Source organism: Leptosomus discolor, chromosome 3 (assembly GCF_034619465.1).
Source record: "Leptosomus discolor isolate bLepDis1 chromosome 3, bLepDis1.hap2, whole genome shotgun sequence".
NCBI classification, from domain to species: domain Eukaryota; kingdom Metazoa; phylum Chordata; class Aves; order Leptosomiformes; family Leptosomidae; genus Leptosomus; species Leptosomus discolor.
The window spans coordinates 20,329,368-20,350,710 of NC_141393.1; the positions used below are offsets into that span (position 1 = coordinate 20,329,368).

Sequence of the window (21,343 nt, forward strand, 5' to 3'; positions counted from 1 at the left end):
AGAGGTTTTCTAATTCCATAAGAATTGGTAGCAGAATATGAAGGAAAACCATAGAAGTAGAGCCCCATCTTACTTGGTAGAGATAAGCTCAAGAAGCCAGTTTGCCTTTGCAGTTCTCAGCATATGTGATCTCTCCAGGGTCCCTTTTGTTTACATATTTATGTATATCATTGCTGAGGAAGATGATTAAACTTCCCTGTTATGACCCACCTTTGAGTCAATATATTATTGTATTACTTTCTACATCCTTCACTGAATGTGTTTAGACAGGACTTCTGAAATATCTTGTTCGTGTTTCCAAAGGAGGAGTCAGTGGCCTGCGGAAAAACTCTTCTGTCTCGAAGAGCCAGGGGACTGCACACAGTGTTTAGTCTTGCCTTATTGTAAACAAACCTTACAAATGACCTTTCCCTGCTAGTAGACTTTTGCTGCTGGAAGTTATTTCTAAAGCAGTTTTATGTCTTGTCAGTTTGCCTGTATTTACACTGGAGCCCCATCAGTCTTCTTGCACTTGAGCCCTAAGAGTGCTTTGCTGCCTGCTTTAATTTTTTTCCTGGTGGGACGAGATAGGTCCATGAGTGCGGAGTTACTGTTATTACGTCATTAGGACATTTCCAGATGGATTAATGCTAGCTAGTTTCTCACAGTCGTACCCTTTCAGTTCCTTGCTACTTTCGTTCTGGTTTTGGGTGGCTGCCCTTGTTTATTGCTTAGAACCAGCAGTGCCAGAAGAAGAGACATTAACATCCCACAGTGCAAGCCAGTTTTTAAGAAATAAACTTGCTTCATTAGTAGCAACTGTGAACTACAAGTGGAAACTGAGCATCTGGGTGAGCTACAGCTCAGAAGAACTTAAGAGGATGAGCCATTGGGGAAAAATCTAAGCCAGGAGTACAAATGCTAGCCTGTGTCAACTGTAGTGTATCAACAGCGATGCCCATACTACTGGGATCAATGGTAAGGACCAGCTCTTTGATAGCTTCTCACCAGGTTAGGTAAGACACAGTCACAGCAACTAACTATCTGTGCATTGAAGGCCTGGGACTGTTTTCAAATAAGTTTTGGCAACCAAATGAATTGCAAAACAAACAAACAAACAAACAGAAACAGGGTAAAAGATTTTACAGTTGCTTAATAGAAAATTAAATAGGACATTATAATAGGGTTTTTGTTGCAGAACAATTGTTTGTGTTCTTTGGAACATTTCCTCTTGACATACTCTTATAACAGCTATTCATATAAACAAATACTTTTTGCCAAGAGACCAATACAGTTATATGATTTATGCAATCACATTGAAAATTATTTATCCAGATGATACAAAGCTTAGAGAGTGAAGATCTGACCTCTTAAGTCCTTGTGAATATCGGTTTCACTAGGATCAGGATTTCACTTTAATTTCTTAGTCTCTGACATACTCTAGTAAAATTGTTAATTATTGTATCTGATCACTCTGTGCTAAACTGACTTAGAATATTCTAGCTCACAGGCAGCTGTCACAGTAGTACAAAGTATTCACTATTTTTAAGCAAAACAATGTCAAAAGATTTTTATGGCATTTTGGATATTGCAGTAGCCTTTAAAGAGCTTAGTGATGATACAGTTGGAATTGAGGTACAAGTCTCAGGTAGTATTTTGTGGCACTTGATGCTTGCTGTTATTAACATGTCTGGTTGCCTTCCTTCTTAGCAAGTTTGTAAAGCCATTTGTACGAATCACTGAGGTCCTGTAGTATAATATTGGAGCATCTCTGTCTAAATCAATATGTAAATCCCATTCCTTAAAACCAACAAAATTAAAGGAGGACATCCAATTTAAAAACTATTTAAAAGAGTGTCAGCCATCTCCATTTAACTGTCACCTGCCTGGAAAGTAATGAAGAGAACAGATACAACGGAATATGAATCATATGAATAAACACAGGGGGAAGGTCAGGCTTGTTTTTTCCTCGGGAGCATGGGCTGGTGTCCATCAGGCACGACTGTTGAGTACTGGCTCATATCATCAGAAAACACCATGCTCCCGCTGCAATCTGTACAAAATCGGATGGACTTAAACCTCTTATTTCTCATTCTCCAGCTATGCATCTCATTCCCTGCCGCTGCTTCATTTCCTTGTACTATGCCCCCTTACCACACTTTATTTGCTAGCCACTGCTATCAGCAGCAGCAACAGCAGCAGCTCCCTGTCCCTGCCAGGCCACGTCTCTCTCTGAAGAAGATTTTGTAGTGGTAGTATTATACATACCACAAAAGGAACATCTGCTCCACGCTATTCCTTTCTCCCCAAGCCACCTCTCTTATTTCCTCCTACTCCCGATCTTGGTTCTTTCAACTTAAATACTCCTCCTATATATAATTTCCACCACTTGTGTTTGCATGCTTTTGCTGAGACACTGCTTCTTAGCACTTAGAAATAATTGTCTTTCCTCTGCATGGGAGGTCAGCAGTGCGTTTTGGGTTCCTAGTAGCATCTGTTGAGTGCTATTGTAGCCAGAGGAGCTAAGGGATAACCTGTTCTTTCTTTGCATTCTTTCCAAAAGGATATAGATCACCTGAGCTGTATTGGCTGTCACCTTGTGAAATCCTAAAGGATTTTAAAGTGGCACTAGACACCCATGTTTAAACACCCAAATGGTTCCCCAATTGTGGTCAGCCAGCTTCTTTCTCCAAAATTCCACATTATTATTTGTTATCAGATCTCATAACTTCGCCGTACCCAGTACTGTTCACAAATGTGCAATGGACAGCATATTAGTGGTAGAAATTCTCATTGCTCACATGAAGTCATGAAAGCTTCATGGAAGCTGCCAAAGCCAAAGGAACTATGACATTTATTATGCCAGATCATGACATGACCTGCTGTTGTAATGTGTGCGTCTTCTTATGCCTTTTATGTGTGTCTTAAGAGCAAAATCCTTGGAATAAGGATGTTTTTCTCAGCACAAAGCGGTACTTCAAGTCATGAGTAACAGAAAATCTGAAGTGTATTCCCCAAAGGGCCGTCCAGTTGTACTAGTCAATTTTCAGCTCACCTGTCACTTGCTTAACCATTCCGTAATATTCTGTTTAAAGGTTATATTACCCATTTTGAACTCAATGACAGTGTTCACATTGCCTTGAATGGAAGGTGGCCCGGATTTCAACTGGTTGTATAAATCACATGTAACAAGAACCTTTTGACTGTCTTCAGAATTCTTCCATTCTTTCCAGAGTAGGTTATGACGTACCTTGTCAAGAGGAAAGTACCAAATTGCATCAGATTTGACCAAACTTTTCACATGAAATGTTGAGGTTGAGATCAAGTATTATACCCTTACATTAACTAGTCAATGCAAATGTTATGCAGATACATATTTTCATAACTCTTGCATAAATTATCATATCCTAGTAACTATTCATGTTAAAAGTACGAGTTGTACTCAAACACCCGTTCGTATGTTGTGTATTTGACCCTGTACCTCTCTACATAGATTGTGTAGTTATGAGCAGGAACTTGGGGACTAAATTACTGGTAAGTGGTAAAGACAGGCAAGAGGCAAATAGGTTATCCTGAAGGAAGGCTAACAAAACCATACTGCTGTGCCACAGAAGTCTGTATGCTACATATACCACAGGAAGATAGCTTTTGGATGTTTCCAGATTCTCCCAGTGCTTTCCACTGCATCCTTTCTGTCTTTCATAAAGGCAGGCTTCTTTCTTCAGCCTCTACCTGCAGCATCACTAAAATTGTCCCCCTCCTGTGCCTCCAGCCTGTCTGTGGCTACAAGTGTCACGGGAACAAAATGTGCTGTTCATCCATTTGGAGAAAGGAGACATCTTTGATTAGTAGGAATCTCTTGTCTCTAGCTTGTAAGGTCTTTGAGGAATGGCCTGTCACTCATTACATGTGTACGGCATTTAGCACAGGGGGGCTACCCCACTGGAGGCCCGGGGGGTGGTATGGCAATACAAATGTTAGCTGTGCAGGTTTGTGGTGAAATGATGAACTGCGCAGCCATGCAGCATCATTTATCACACAGCCTTCGCTTCAACAAACAAATCACGGAATATAATAATTTATAAAGAGGTTTATTACTTTTTCCTCCTCCCTTTTTGTCTTCTTTAGGGGGGAAATTCATACAACATCATGGTAAATTGTGACTAAGAGAGTTGGTAACATTGGAAAACAGGGTTGCAGAAAAAGCATTGTTTCAAAATACTAAAATGCTTAAGAAATCTTCACTAGAAGAGGCTGAAAAATACTTGATGACAATCTGCCCTCAGTCTAGGAAGAGTAAGATGATGCTGATAAAGTAACATGCGAAACTTGAGCATTTGTCTGTGGCATTAGGGTCTTTTAATTAACCAGCTTTCCAAGTGCACTACAATTTATATCTGCATTTGGCATTTGGTCATTGCAGATAGTAAACCTTATTTAGTAATCTTGCCTATTCCTCATGCATCTTCTTCACAGACAGATGGGAGCTGTACATCTGTCTGAAGCCAAAAAGGTCCTCTCACACATGACAAAACCTGTCATCAAAACCAAGACCAACAAAAAGTATCCCCCAAAGTCAGTGGTCCTGTGATAGCAATGCACAGGAGAGCAGGAAAGGGTGGGAAAGGGAACGGGAGATCTTGATGGCAAAGAGTCTGGCAGGGTGGACCAGGACCCACAAAGGGATGGGGAAGGCATGTCTGAGACCGCTGGGAAGGCACAGGGATGAACGAGGCAGCTTCCCACAGACCTGAACGTGCAAATGGCCTTTGTCTCTCACTACATCTGTCTCCCACAGGGAAAAGTCTGGCGTCTCAACTCCTGGGTCACCGGGAAGGAGGGGGCTTGCCAATGCATGTGTGACTGGGAGCTCCCAGCTCCTCCTCACACCCACCACTTACCCTGCTGCTAAATGCAATATGCTTTGCCGTTACCTAGCTGTAATTTGTTAAATCGTTATAAAGAACTTTATCACTATAAAGAAAAGCTTCAGCTGCAGAGTTAAAAGGCTTGTTCCAAATGTGAATATTCCACATGAAAGAATTTCTCTTGTTTCAAACCATTTGCATTTTCCTTACATGTTATTGATCTGATTGAACAGTTCCCAGATCAAAGGCATGCTGGTAAATGAGCAGCCAAGGTGGCAATATGCGAAGTGGACAGCTGTTAAGAGAGCAGCTTAAATAATTGCTCGAGGATTTATTGGGTAACATGATTAATGATTATGGAAATACGATGACATGATACCAAAGAGTAGTGTGCAGTGATTGATGGGGAAGTTGGATAAGGCCAAGCTCAGATGCCTGAGTATGGGAAACAGTAATATAGCTTGTAATCATGGTATATGTGGTGCTTAGTTGTTAGGAAATTTTGGTATTTGTTTTTGCCTTCTGATAGGAACTCAGACCGCAAAGTATGTTGTGTGTAATATTTCTCCTGTAACAAGGTAAGGAAAAAACCTTCTGCTAAGAGTGCATTGTAATAGCAGGGCTCATTCAAAGAAGCACCCACATGTTTTTTAAAAAAAAAATCTTTTAAATCCCCACAAAACTTACTGGAAGCTCATGCTGCTGTTTTAATTAACACCTGTGAGAACTATATGTAACACATTAAAGGAGAAAAAGATGTTTGTGGAATTGACAGTAGTTTCCATACAGACAGGGTTTTTTACTTTTTTTTTTTCCAACCTCAAATTCCAGCAGTAGCATAACGCAGGAGATGGGAAAGCAGAGTACCGAATTGCAGGCTAGAGCTACTCCATGGCAAAAATATTGCAAACACTTGGAGCTGATTCTCTGTTGAAAGTTGCATGAGATTCCTATTCACTCTGCACTAGTGGGTGATGCAACCCCCCCTCCTTCTTCAGATATTTTTGTTTCAGAGCTCAGGAAACAGAAGGTAATATTGAAAAAATAATAAAAAGCTATTATAAAATGTGAAATATTAGCAGACAATTCTAGAAGTGCAAATAGGCAGTGAAATCCTCAGTGTGAAACCTCAGTCCAGGAAAATGGAGTGTAAAATTGTGACTTCCTCGTGGGCAGAATTCCATGCTGGTTTTTTTTGTTTTGGTTTGGTTTGGTTTTTTAATTCTGTTTTCTGTATTGAATATACTTGAATATAAATAGGATCCTACACTGCATTTGAGACACACAATTTCTGTGTGCCAGAGACTTGGGTGCTGTAAGTGAGAGGACCTCATCAAAATTTTCAGTTGGGTTGCAATAGATGACAGCTATTAGGCCCAGAACTCTAGATCCTGCCATTAGGCGGTTGTGGTATGACAACAATTGTCATAGCTTTAGAAACAGAGTGATGTGTGTAAAGCTATTTAAATGAAAACAACATTGCTCATGCTAGGCAAAGCAGACAGCTCTGGAAAGAAATATCTATATTTGAAACCTTGGAAATGTTGTTAATCTCTTCAGGGATGTGAGACAACAACAGAGATGGTGTAGGATTTGACAGAGATACCAGGAAGCCTGGTATTTTAAAGCCATAATCTAGTTTGCAAACCTCAAGAGTGAGTATTAGTGAGATTACAGTTTTGGTGCAGAGTTTTCACAACAGAAGGCAAGAGGTGGAGTTGGATCATCTGTTGGCATTTAGGGACAGATTCATTTGTAGCCTTAGGTGACCTGGCGTTATTCAGGGCACAGGATTGTGTGATGGGTCAAACCCCCAATGTTCAGTTACGGTCATGCTCAATCACCCTGAAATATCGTCTCTTTATTTAATCCATCACAAATACCATCTACCTCATCAATCTTCACTACTGGGAAGCCTAGACCTCCTTTTATAGCACACACGGGCTTCCCCATGAGAGAAAACTGGGATCTTTCTGCAGCCCTTCCACACCAGCCGGACTTGCCAACTCTGCCTGGCTCTTCTGAGAGCTGTTTTGAGGCAATTGCACACAAGCATTTGCTATAGGGTTCGCATACCGTTTCAGTCATTTCAATATTTTCAAAGTGTAGCCTGTAAGTACTACCTGGCAAGGACTGTGTCTGCCCAAGTGTCTCTGTATACTGCAGTCATGGTGTTAGGACCAGTGACCTATAATTTATAGCCTTGCGCACACCTGAAAAAGTATCTGTTGTGTGTTTTTGTCTTGTTCCAGAGATTTATTCTTATAGAGTTTCTCATTAATATGAGACTGCTGGTACTGGCTTTTTTTCTAATTGTATTAATAACCAGCATCAAACCTGGGCTAGCCCCACCTAGCTTCTGCAACGCACCATGACAAATTCTGTGGTAGGTTGGGATTTCTGCAGCAGCATTCTTTTAAAACAAAAACAAACAAAAAAAAAAAAAAAGGGGAAAAAGTTTGTTATTGACTTAAATGTGATCAAGACAGTCTTGTTTATATACTTTGCTATGGCATTTGAAATACTTTGTTGACTGTTCTCCTCACCATTTCAGTTCTCATTATTTTTCCAACTGCAGGTCATACAAACCTGCACCGTAGAAGTTTGGAGACCATGTTAATGCCACTGCAACTGTGTATGGGTCATCTGAGATTTTGTGCATATAGCTGAGGTGGAAACGCTTGTGACGTTCATGGTTCAAGAAGGTCTGACTGGCAGGGCTCTGTCCTTTCTCACCCTCTGCCAAGACCAGAGCTCAGGTCTGGCCAGCCCAGCTTTCACATCCCTTGGCAACCCCACTGGTGTTCCAGGTTCCTGGGACCCCCCCCACATACCCCTACCAGGCTGCCCTTCTTCCAGGTCCCCCCCCAACACCTGGAGAAGTGGGGAGATAGCTCCACTGTCCACTGTCGCCTGGCCCCTGGACTGCTCCCTCTGGTACCCGAGTGCTTGGTGACTGGGCAGCCAAAGCCATTTTTCAGCCTGCCCATCCTCCTGGCTGTGGTTCTCCCATGAGGAGTCCTTTACACCTTCAATGGGAAATTTTGTACTTCCATTCCATTTTATGTTTCTACTTGAGAACTTAATTTTTTTCATTTAGTTATCTGAAAGCAGTTATTTAGCTGCAGGACAGGAATTCAGGTAAGAATGAGTGATCAAACCTTTCATCTGTGACTCGAGCTTTAAGCTCAGGTTAAACTGCTCTTGCTGTGTCTGGTTATTGCAATCAAATTATTAGTAAAAATATTAACGGGCCTAATCTGAATCAGTGTAAATGACAGATTAATACTGTAGGCATTATTAGAACCTAGTAGCTCAAGCAAAAAATTAGTATTTTTTTTCCATGAAGTACACTGGAAAGTTACATGGATTATTAATGAAACAGGGAACATTTGGCATCTTTTGGAAGGTAGTGAGATTGGTAACAAAGCTCCTTTCACAGAGCATGAGAATGATTTGCATCACAGGAATCCCTAAATCATTCTCAGATTGTGGCTGCTTGTTGGCATAATGAATCTGATAGCTTCAATCCTACTACAGATGGAAAGGTGTGCAAATATAAAACATTGCTGCTACACTTTGCACACTTGTTGGAAGATGTACCAAAGGGCTGATGACTGAAAAAGTAAATGAGTATGAAGGTGAAGGCAAAGGCTCAGATCCAGAGATGAACTAGAATTGCCTGAATGATGGGTTCAGTTCTGGAATTGTGTCCAGTTCTGGGCTCCCCCATACAAGACAGACAGGGACTTACTGGAGTGAGTCCAGCCAAGGGCCATGAAGATGACTAAGGCATTGGAGCACCTTTCATATGAGGAGAGGCTGGGACAGCTAGGACTATTAAGCCTGGAGAAAGGAGGGCTGGGGTGGGGTGGATCTGACCAATGAATACAAATACCTGATGGGAAGGAATGAAGCCAGATTCTTCTCAGTAGTGCTCAGTGATAGGGCGAGAAACAGTGGGCACAGATCACTTGAAATTCAAACTGAACAAAAGAAGACTTTTTTTTTTCACTGTGAGGATGGTCAAACACTGGCACAGGTTGCCCAGAGAGGTTATGAGTCTCCATCTACGGAGATATTCAAAACCTAAGCAGACATAGTCCTGGGCAACTGGCTCCAGATGATCCTGCTTGAGCAGACGGGTTGGACCAGATGATCTCAAGAGGTCCCTTCAAACTTCAGCTGTTCAGTGATTCCATGATTCAAAACCCATGTTCAACTGCTGCTTAAATTCAGCTGGTACATGCCCTGTCTTCCTGTGTATGTCTGCATCTGACAACTTGGGAGTCCCTTTGCTTCCTGGTCTCCTTGCAGTGTTGCCAGTGGAGAGCTAGGAACCCAAAGCACCTTGCTCCACCCCATGCATGGCGTTTCAAAGGTACCTAATTTCTGCTTCTAATTTCTTATCACACCAGACTCGGAGGATGATATGCTGGCCTAAAATCCGAAAATTTTCTTTGGCGTACAGCCCTTATCTAAACTCAGTTTGTCTTGTAAAGCATCTATGTCAAAGTAGCCCACAGCCATGTTATTGGGGTAGTCCTGTGGCAAGCAGGAGCTCTGAGTATAAATCCTAACTAGAAAGACATAAGACCTTGCAGAGCCAGGAATTAATCACACTGCTCTGCTAAGCACTCCCCATTGTGGCGACTGCCCACCCTCCATGCTAGGTGTGAACGTTGCTGCAGATGTTGAATTCTGCAGCTGTGTGGGCTCCATTTTGGAAGGCGCACACTTAAAAGATGGGATTTGCAGCAGTAAATGACAAGTGTCTAAGTGTCCTTCTGGATCTTGGCTTTGGTGGCTTAATCTCCAGTGTGTTTCCCCAGATCAGAGCTGAGGTACTTCATCAGGGGTGTCCGTGGGGGAAGGAAGGAGGAGGTGGCATCGCAGTGCAGTATTGCTGTATTTGCTTTTTGAATAGGATCCAGTCATTAGCGTTGTCACATCCCTGGAAATTCACTCAAAGAAGACATTTGAAGAAGAACCTCTTTATTCCTGCACACACAGGCAAAGTTCTTTTGATGATGCTTTCAGATAAACAGCTACAGCAAAGCCTCAGTTTCATTTTATCTCCATAGATAGCTCCAGGAAAAGAAAAAAAAATCACTGCTTCCGCCTGCAGCCTAAACAGCTCACTTTGCTGCCATCTGAAAAAGAGGAACGATGTAAACTAATTTCATACCTATTCAGTTCAATAATAGGTATTGTTCTAACTATACCTCTAGTGATAAGAGACAGAACAGCTTATTTGCCATTGCTAAGCAACTGTTAAAACAGTGTGCAGCATTCAGCCAGCTCTAATGGGCTGATAGGAATCAGTGTCTGAAGTTCTTGTTTGCATTCTGAAGTCAACAATAATTGTCCTTCTCTATTAACATTCATTTAAGATAGTTTATGGCTGCACCAGATTCAATCGGGATTCTGTCTTAATGGTGTTCTGAATGGTCTGCTCTCCCTTAGAAAGAAGTATTTAACCATAATGCATTAAACTGCTTTAATCCACTTACTTTGTTTTGATGTAGTGATGAAGTGGCATAGAAGGTAACACAGGAAAAAAGAAGGCAATATGAAACACTCTGCAGAAATAAAAGCCGATGGTATGAATGGTACCAAGCTGCAGGCAGAGAGTTTGAGGTATTTAGGTAGGGTTTCGTAAACCACAAGATGGCATTTGTGTCTGAGGAGCAAAGACATCTGCAAAACCCCTATATGTAATCTAGGCAAGACAGATGTAAAAGCTTAAATGCATTAAACCATGGGATTTTTTTCCAACCTTAATTTATGAGTTCAGATTTCAGACATTTGTGTACATGATTTAGGAGAAGGGACTTTCTGGCTCCTGTCATGCCTTACTGAGATAAGGAATGGGCAAATGAATAAATGCAAAGGATGAAATGTTGCACAAGAGGATCCTGCATTCACAAGCATTTCTTTGTAGCTGCAGAATGATTTCTGTGACTTGAAAGGAGAATGCATTAACATGAGAGGATGATATCTCTTCAGATGCTCTGTTCCTTATCTGTGAGTAAGCAAAGACGCATGAGTAAGTAACAACGCATAAGCAGAGGGACTGAAGGCTTACTGCTGCCGGAGCTGGAATTCTGTGCTTGTACCCAACACCGCTCCATTGCTTTTACAGGTGCGTGAACATTGATTAACGCTTATGCATGTGAGCAATCACATTCAGCATAACCACTACCGTTCCCTGTTAAGTAACTGCTTAATTGCTCTGTTGGCACAAGCTGAGAAAATCAACACTTTGTCAGATGGAGCCCATGCAGGTGAAACAACATTGCCTTGCTTAGCCCACTGTGCCTCACACCATGACTTGTGAGAGCCAGGTCTTAATGTAATAACAGAAGAAAAAGTGCTTTGAAATAAGGACTTCAGCCAATGCCTGAGTCAGAAGCTTAGCTTGTGACACAATGATATGAAAATGTGGGGTAAAAAGTTGAGACCGTCCCTCTGCAAAGCTTACAGCAACGTCTGAGTCACCACAGGACATGCGAAAGCTGCAGGCAATGGCATGCAAAGTAGGCTCCGTTTGACTTCTCTTATGTAACTCCTATGTTAGCACTCTCTCCGCTCCATATATAAACCCAGAAAACACGAAAAGCTGTTACTGGAAGCAGTGCTCCTATTCGTACAAACCAAACGTGACTCAAAAAAATTAGTTTCCATGCAAGCTTTAGTACAGGACCAGGCACTTTCCTTGCTGGTACTTCTAAGACTCCTTATTTTTGGACTCATTAAAAGGATGTTTGCACCCCCTAGTGTATAATAATTTGCAAGAAACCAGGTTCTTGTAACAGCCTTAGTTGAATGAGGATTCATATTAAACCATAATAAAATCTCCCTGTTACAATTTTAATAACTTCAAGAGAAAGGATCATAAACTCTAAGATCATCCTAGGTGTAATCCCTCATGTCTCTGTACTCAACAATTGTAGGACCTGAAAATGGGTTCTACAGAGTTGGATATTTATCCCACTGGAATATATCAGTGATTTACAGTAAAAAAATGAGACTCTACTGAAAACAGACATTCAAATCCAGACCTTCCTGAAACTCAAGGATGTCAGATCCAGCTTCAGTCCATTAGTGAGATAAAGTCTGTAGCTGTGTTTTACTGAAGGACAGAGATCTTTGGATCTGGACTTTACTCCAGTTAACAGAAACTGTAAAAATGAGACACGTGAACTTAACTGTCTTCCAAGAACTACTGCCCAGATTGTCACAGGTCAGTAGACTTCTAACTTCTGACAGTTGCCTGCATCTCACTGTTTGGAGTTAGGTCTTAAAACACCTTTGAAAAACTTCTCCTTAGAGCTGTGGCTCACTTTCTCATTCTTCAGATGTGACTTATGCTAAGCTCTGCTCATCGTGTTAAACAAGGTTGAACCAGTCACGGAGATGAACCAACTGAGCTTGCCTTGGTGGGACCCAAAGTGGCAGTTCAGCTCCCTGCGTCCAGCCTAAGTCTGAAACCTGAGCAAAAGCCAGGTGCTCCTGGAACCAAACCAAACCCAGTGCTGGCTCCTGGCTGTGAGTGCAGGAAGGGGATGGCTTATGGGAGCACTTTCTGGTGGGCCTTGCACTGACTTTTGATGGTTGGAATGTGTGACCCAAACCATTGCAGCATGGTCTGGTATGTGCTGTTTGGCTGACTGTCACCAATGCGGTCATGGGCAGGCTCTGATCTGGCCAAATTACATATATGTGTTCTCAAGAATGCTCCTGCTCACTCACCCCTCCACAGAAAACAGGATTTAACCATTTCCCCTGAGGTGTCTAAAACCCAATCACTGCAGCCCTGGTAAGTGCCTGACAACTAGAAAAATGATAGTGCCAAGGGAAAAAAAAAGTGGTCTGTTTTCATTATCCAAGCAGAATTAAATGAAAGAAGAAAACAAACTGCATAAATGATGAAAAATAAATTAGATTTTCTTTACTTTCATTATCAAAGTAGTTTTTTATAATAAATGTATTCTAAAATATGACTTTCAGCCAATGGTATTTACTATATTAAAAACAGACTGATTTTATTTACTGTATGTTGCTTAATAGCTCCTCCAAGTCACTTTATTCTGTAATTTTAAATGAATTCTTTGGGCTTTTTTCAAAACAAGAAACTTGGCTTTTTGACAGAATCGTCCTTAATAACTCACACTGACAATACTGCCAGGAGCTGTGATGACGACTTTTGTCAGGTATTCTTTTCTTCCAGAAGAATGGAGTCATTGTGATAGTAATGCAGAGTTCTTTTTGCCATTTGTGCAAATAAATAATAATAACAATGTAATATATGAAAAGCACCAGAGTATTGCTGCCAAGTGTCCTCAAAGAGCTACATTTCAAGGCTCAGTAGTACCACTGTGATATAAACCAGGCAAATGGTATAAAGAGAACATGTTTTTAAAAAGTACATTAACAATAAGAAAATTATACCGATGTGTGCAGATGCCAATTTCAAAAGCAGCTCTCCACCCATATTTGGAAAATTAAATCGATCTACTTTAGAAGCTGGACTAGTTACTTGCAAACTCCTTTTTTTTTAATTAAAAAGCCAGATCTTTCTGTATCGATTAACTTCTGGTTTAGAGTCTTTCACTGTTATAACTAGACACCCAAAACTGTGATTTCTGGTAGACAAAATTCCAGTTGGAAAACTACTGAAGCTTACAACTCTTCATTGAATTAAGAAAGTGCTGGGACCAGGTGTCTCATTTCTAAGGACAGACAGAAAAAAGCTACCTGCTTCCTTCTGCAGATTTCATGTCAGCGTTAACTGCAGACGACTGAGGTTGGGCTGTGATGGTACCGCTTAGCTCTGGCCTCTCAATCTCTCAGTGACTTGTGAATGTAGGACTGGGGTTCCTGGTGCAGAAATACTGACGTTGAGGCTGAGGTTCAGCCGCAGCTTGACTTGGTGATGGTGAATTCATCACTCTCACAGCCTGTTTGCAGTGAGTTGGTGGAGTTTTAATTTACAGCAGATAGCTACTGACAGCAAGGAAGCAGGAGCAGGAGACTGCCTGAAGTTTCAACAAATGGCCCGAGTGAACACTTGAATTCTTTTCCCAGCTAAATTTGAGATGTTTTAGCAGGAGACTATGGTGCTATTGGTACAAAGCCTGTTACTGGGAAATAGAGCTCCTAGGCCTCAACTAGAATTGCCTCAGGACTCTAAATTAGCCACCTAAAAGCAGTATGGATAGAAAAAAATAATAATTTTTATTACACTATAAAAAGAAGTCTTGCGTAAGCAAGCAAAATCTGCCCATTACACCTGTCATTTTTCACAGGAGGATGTCAACATAAAATGTAGGTAGAGAAGAGCGATGTACTGCTTTTCAGGGGATTCAGCTGAAATCAAACGAAGGAGGGGAAGATGTGATAATCCCTCCCCGCAAGTAGTGAAAATAACTCAGGAATTTGGAGATACGATACAGCTTGTGATGAAATATACTGGCTCCATTGAAATTCCATATAAACTGAAATGGGTCTTTCCCCTCAGCACTTTCAAAGAGGTTGATGTACTTTCCTGATCTTCCAGTAATCCCCTACGATGTCTCCATAGGAATGGCAGAGTCAGTTGCTTCTACTCCTCAATAATATTGCACTGTGCAAAATAAAAATTATAGATGAGACAGGTCCCTGCTTTGATTTTACAGCCACTAGTGTCCGAAATCATATTCAAGGATTTCTTTCCTTTTTAAGGAAAATCAGTCCTGTTCTGTTGTTGGTGAGGTGCTGTATTTCATTTAATAACTCCCTCTTGTCCCTTTTGAATGTCCAATATGATATTTTATATGGATATTTGTGTGCTTGTTCACAGGGAGATTTCTTTTGCTCCTTCAAGAAAGCTGAAGGATTCGATCCTTTGCAAAGATGCTAATACTTGGTCAGATTTCCCAGCAGCCTCCTGCAGCTATTAGTCCAAGAGGCATCACCTTAGTCTTGGAGAGAAAGCATTACAGCTAATGCAGTTTGGCAAGTCAGTGTAATATTCACTGCATTACCTTGACATGGTTTAATGGCATGAGCAGTTATGCGCTCTGCATCAGAGAAAATTACCTGTTGACCCTCACTGTAGCTTGATGCCTGTTCTTAACTGGACCGCTAAGAAATGCTGTGGAAAATCTTCATATGTTCATATGAACTCCACTCTCCCCTGGCTCTGCCCCATAAGGAACTCATTTCCTATCAGCTTGCCTACTAAAAGAAGAAACTTGCTTTAGTGTTTTCATTTGCTACAGTATTATTTCATACACACAACAGAGCTGCCCAGTGAGACTTCCTCCTGGCCTACCGTCCTAATGAAAAGATAAACCAATAATGGAAGTGAATACAGAAAGAATTAAAGAGAGGGAAATGCAAAGGGACTGTTTTTATTGTGAAGAGAAACAAAGAGACTGTGGCAGTCCCTTTGCAGGAAGCAGCCTTGGTCCACTCTTGGGAAATTCCTTCTTCACTCGGGAAACAAACTGGCACAGTGAACACACAGGTGATCTTTATAGCTGTGTAATGTGACAGAACTAAATTCTACCCCTCTGCATGAATTACTAGATTAATTGTGAGTGACAGCTGGAAAATGAATTCTTGAAAGACACTGGATGATGTCAAAACCCTCTGTTGATTCACAGCAGAGGCATGTCCTCTTGCAAGGACCTCACCCCTGACCAAGGGACCAAATCGGTAAGCAATGTTGTAAGTGTGCAGCACAAATCAATTTATTCCTTGGCTCATATGCTCAGGCTGCCAGGCAGATTCCCAGTCAGTGCCAGCCCCACTGATGGCTCCTGAAGTGCACACGGCTTCAGAAATGTCACCATCGGACTTACCACTTAAGAGCTGGTTCTTCCCTTACTTTGGTGGTGAATCCGAGAAAACTCAATAACAACTTAGTGTTATTAAGCAGATATTCTTTATTACAGCGTCGGGCAGCATGGGGGATAGCTCCTTCCATATGTGCTCCAACAGGTTAGCAAAACACATCAGTTCATATACACAAAAATCATACATATTCATCAGATCTCCTGAGAAGGGCATTCTTATGGTGATGAGTTCCCAGCGTTCATAGTCTTCCTCACCTGTCCACTAGTTGAATCCTTGTTGAGCACAAGCCTGGGCCCCTTTTCTGATGTAACCTCTTGTAACAATCAGTTGTGTACTAGAGGTGTCTCCTTGATGTCTGGAGATATGTCTCCTTAATGTCTGGCAAGATGTAATTTATTTATCAGCTTTGCTCAGCAAATAGCTAAAACCATCCTTGTAGGGGAAGAAAAACTCAGGAAAAATGCAAGTAAAGTTTTTATGTATCTTACTCAGGGATTGTCAGAGGTTTAACTCTTCCATTGGGAATTCAGGCAACTGGCTGGGGCAGATCTTTGGAGCCTCATGTGCTGACCCTGCAAAGTCATCCCTTTGGACTCGTTGCCAGGAGACTTATTGTTCACACACGTACATCACAGCTCCAGCAGGAACCTTCTGCTTTGGCACCTCACCTGCCCAGCGCAGGAGATTTTGCTGTGGGAAAGAGGCAGCTGGGTGCAATGTACTGGAGGAACACTCTGTCAGGCACTGCTGCCCCGGCCCACAGCCTTGTGTCATGGGTCCTAACCCATGCCATGACCTGGTGAGGTCAGGAGGAGGACCAGTCCGTGGGCCAAGGCACGAGCATGACTACCATGTGGCCAGATGTGACCAGACTTAGGCTCAAAGCTTCTAAGAGCTTGAAAGCTGTACGCCAGAGCCTCCAACACAATAAAGGCTGGCATGCTCCACATGCACAGGGATGCTATTTTTGCAGGATGTTGTACTCATCAGGCGTGAGTGTCAGTGCCTGAAAAAGGTGGAAAACTGTAAAGAGGCAGGTCCTCAGTACCTCCCTTTGATGTCTCAGGTAACATGAAAGGCAGCCTATGCCACTGTTCTGGTACAGTGACACTGAAAAAATAAAAAAAGAGAGAGAAATCATCGACCATAGAGGAGATCCCTGCAATTTGGCAGTGCTCCCGATCCACAAAGCTACTTTTCTGATTTCTCCCATTAGCCCAACTGCAATATGTGCAGAACCAGATTACTTATCAGGCCAGAATATTAACGTTCACAGCGTTAATGCTTTGAGGCCCTTAAAATGAAAAGCACTAACAGAAAAATCTTTTCAATCCTTTCAGAGGAAATCCCACTATTCTGAACTGACAAAAATAAATGCACTGAACTTTCAGGGATATTGCACCATATAAAAAGGTTATTAAAAATGTATTTGAAGGACTAGCTTTGTCAATACTAATGCACTGAAGAAACGAAGGGTTTCCCAGCTCAGGCACTGATGTACAGACTTAGTGAGGGAGTGATTACTGCAATAATAGATTTGGTAGCTTAAGTTAGACCAGCGTTTTTAGACTTCATGTGCAAAGAATCACCCTCTGTTATAAAAGGACGGGATACTCAGTTATAGTGAGGTGAAATGAGAGTATTTGTTTAAAGGAATATTGCCAAGTAGATACTGGTTTGGCTCTGAAAATGTGTTTGAAAGATGGTGGGAGAGATAAAATGGAGCAGTGTAGAGGAACAGAAGAGCACTGGTAGGAGTGCAAATGACTTATTGGTTTACTTGTTGATTGTTATTTCCATAGTAATCAGAGGGATTTTTAGAGACGATCTGTACATTCCTTAAAGTGACGTGAACATAGCAACAAAGTGCAAGAGCACGAAAATTTTAAAGCACACTTTGAGAACTGAGTCCATTTTCTTGTCTTGAATTCAGGCACCTCTGACCTTGCCACACATTTTTGGACTTGGTAACTGCTCGATCAAGATTCAGCATGCCTGCTATGGGGTTTTGGCGCATTTTGGACCAAATGAAAACCAGGCAATCTTGGTTTATTGCTGTAAACTAGCCTAGAATAATGAGATAGCCAGGAGACAAAAAGCCAAGCTTTCACATCCTTACTTTCAGTCATTTAAGATAATGATGATGAGAGGTAAGAATTTATTTTTAATTACCATCATGGGGTTTTTTGATAGTGTTCTCTTTGAAGAATGCAGAAAATATTTTACTCCTCCCATTGCTATGTGCTGCCACTTTCAGTTTTGCTTTCCTCAAGTATCATAGATGATGTATTTCTTTTGGTGTGTGAGGGAAGGTGAACATCATCCACTCCAGCAGTCAGCCCCTGTTGATGTGAGAAGGTAAGTGGCAATGGCCTCAGCCGCGCTGCCAGCTCTCACACAGGTTTTGTACAGTCCTGTCTTTGTGGGTCTCAGCTCCTGAAGAAAGTATCAGCTGCATTCTGTACCGCTTTTTCCTGGGCACAGTTGTCTGCTTTTCGCAGGCTAATTTAATCAGCGGAAGTGCCCATTGGTTCTTGAGGACTGTCTTCCTTAAGGGTGTAAGAGTTTTAAATACTAAACCCAGTACAATTATTTCTGTTCAAAGAGGGTCCTTTTGTCCTACAGCTGGAATCTGGGGCAGCTCTTGCCCTAGGGGTGACAGGTCTATCACCATCAGGACTTTAAAAACCTTCCTGAAATCTTTTTTGGTTGTTATGCCAGTGATGTAAGGTAGCAGAAGAATACAACAGAGGTTTAGGAGAACAATATGGCAACATGTAACAAGTTTCCATAAAGGTTTATTTTGTTGGGCTGTTTGTTTTTTTGGGGGGAGAGGATGTGTGTTGTTTTTAATAACACTCAAATATGTTCTGGACTTCTTAGGCATTGACACATTTGCTTGACAGCCTCCAAGGAGGATTTCACTGACCTTCCCAAGTTCACAGATGGCCATGCGGTAACTCAGGCTGAGCGTGAAAAGGGGCAGACAGGAGAAAATTGCAAGGTCTTTTACAAGGTAATAGGTTTTTTTTCTGTTTTCCAGTAACAACTAATCATGTCAGTATTATCTTGATAACGAATAATCTGTATGCCTTTTGTTTTCTACAATGTTGTTCTCTTAAACTTCCACTGCTTTACACACATTTACATAGGCACACACAGGTCTATTCCAACACTTTCTGCTGAGATCCCTGCCATCTAGAAAGGCATTAACGCTGCCACTGGCAGTCATCAGAGTTTTGAAAATCAAAAAGCCTGCAATCTGGCTTATTATCAAGTCTAGTAGCTCAGACAAGACATGTTCCTAGCAAGAAACAACATAGCAAATAATGTCTGGTTAATACATAGATCTGTATTTTTAACAACAATAACTTTGTCATGATGACTAGAACTACAACTTAGGGTTTTTGTTATTTCCAGAGTTAATACAGACTTAAAAGGAAACGCTTAGTGGAATGAAACACTTATTTTCACCGAATATTTTCACAATAATTTGAATTCATACCCATGTAATGAACATCATTTAGCAGAGAAAATGGGCCTGCCCCCTGTTGCTTTGTTGACTGTATCTCCTATCTAGCTGCCCCGTGGAGCTTTGTTTTCCAAGGGTCGGCAATAATTGCTCAGAGATTAATTTCAAATTTTACTGCTGTCATTTATTATAAAGTATCAGGGGGTTAATGTGAGAAAATCCTTTGACAGTAAAACTCTTCGGGCAGAAATCACATATTTATACATCTAGCCCAGAGCACTGCAGCCCCTGATTCTTCTGTGGACTTTGGGGTTTATTTCCATCGTGCAACATTCTTTATAAGACTTCTCTCAGCCGAGCCGGGTTTATGAGCTACCCCATTGCATCCTTTCCCACCCGCTGACCCAAGTCTGAATTCCATAGAAATGGGTATTACTACAGAACCAAGACAGGGCCCTGAATATTGCTTTCTGAAAGGCATACGACTGGAGTTGGAATATTTCTATCTGCACGCAGTTTAAAAAAAAAAAAAAAAGTCCAGCGCAGCCATAGGCGATGGAAGCTGTCTGCAAGGCGCCTGCTGCGACGCGTGCTGCCGGGAGCGGTGCGGCCCAGCAGCGGGACGGGGTGCGGTACCCTCCCGCGGGCCCTGCGGCACCGCCGCCGCTTAGCCGCTGGCTGCAGCCCCCACCTCCCCGCTCTGGGCCCCGCACCCCGGTGAAGGCGCTTTGCAGGCAGCGGGGGAGGGAGGGAGGGAGGGAGCTGCAAAGCCCCTCCGCGGCGAGCGGCGCTTGCAGAGCCCCGGGGCAACGCCTCAGGCCCCCGGCAGCGCCTCTCCAACTTCCCCAGACGCCCCGGCCTTTCCAGAAGCGAACGCCCCGCACAGCTTGGTCGCGACAGCTTTCACTCCTGACCTGTAAAAACCAGGCTGTGTTTCAAACGCGCACCTACGTCTGCCGGCTCCGCTTGCGGGTGTTTCGGCTTGGCTGGGCGTGCGCATTTCCCAGCCGGTTGGGGAAGGTCCCAGGGACCCTCGGCGCGGCCTGCACGCTCCCCACGCCGGCACCCACCGCCGCTGACGGACCGAAGCGGGGCAGCCCCCGACCTCCGCCGGGCGAGGGGCGGCTGCCGGAGGCGGCGGGCTCCCCCTGGCGGCGGCGGGCTCCCATCGGCGGCGGCCGCCGTGCCGCGCCGCAGCGCGAGCCCCATCCCGCCGGGGCCGGCTGACGGGCGGGCTGGGGTCGGCGTGCCCGGCCGCGCGGGGGCGCGGGGAGCCCGGTAAGGGGCGGCGGGGGCGGGGCAGCATTGGACCGTTAGGGAGAACTGGGAAGTACTTCGAGCGGCGGCTCCATAGCTCAGTGGTTAGAGCACTGGTCTTGTAAACCAGGGGTCGCGAGTTCGATCCTCGCTGGGGCCTGACCTCTATATTTTAGGTGTCAGCGCCCGCTCCTAAGCCCCCAAGCAGGTGGCTTTGTTTTGGGGCGGACCGCGGCGTGCGGGCGGCTCCGTGGGCGCGTTACCACGGGGAACGGACGGGAAACGCATACTGCGGTGGAACCTGAGAGTTAGCGGTGCCGGCGTTCGCTGCGGGCCGCGCTCGGTTCCGGGCGGGGAGCGGGACACAGCGAGCGCGAGTGCGTGTTCGCACGGCGCCACCGCGATGGGCCGGACGGGGCTGCGGCAAAACGCCGTTAGGGGGTTTGAAAGGCACAAACTGCCCCGGAGCGGAGAGCAAGCCGTACGGGATGGTCTGGCTCTGCACCGCTCGTCAGGCGAGCCGCGCGGCCGGCTCGCGTCCTGCGCCGGAGGCCGGACGGAGGAGGTGTAATAATTCTTTGCCCTTTTTTTTTTTTTTGCCTCTAGGTTATAGAAAGAGCTCGAAACGGCCACACAAATCCTCTTGAGCACCACAGCTTAAAAATACGCATTCGCTGTTGTGAGAGTTCTTGTGAGAGAGGCGCCTGTTCGCAGCACCGCAAACAGCACGGCGGTCGTTGCCGACACCAGCCGCGACGTCAACGCGTACGCGCCGGCGAAGGCAGGGGCAGCCGCTGGAGCGCGCGGGCTGCGGCGGCGGCAGAGCCGCCCGAGGGGCCGGCGGGGAGTGGCGGGGGCCCCAGCCCGCGGTGCGGCCGCCCGGCTGCCGTCCCAGCGCCACCGCTCCTCTCCAACCGCCGTG

The 21,343-nt window shown here is 43.8% G+C and overlaps 1 non-coding gene across 1 annotated transcript; it reads left to right on the plus strand.

Annotated features, from left to right (window-relative positions):
* Window positions 1-20,508: 20,508 nt before the first annotated feature.
* On the plus strand, window positions 20,509-20,581 carry TRNAT-UGU (transfer RNA threonine (anticodon UGU)). Its single transcript has one exon. It is a non-coding gene; the product is annotated as a tRNA-Thr (tRNA).
* The last annotated feature ends 762 nt before the right edge of the window (window positions 20,582-21,343 follow it).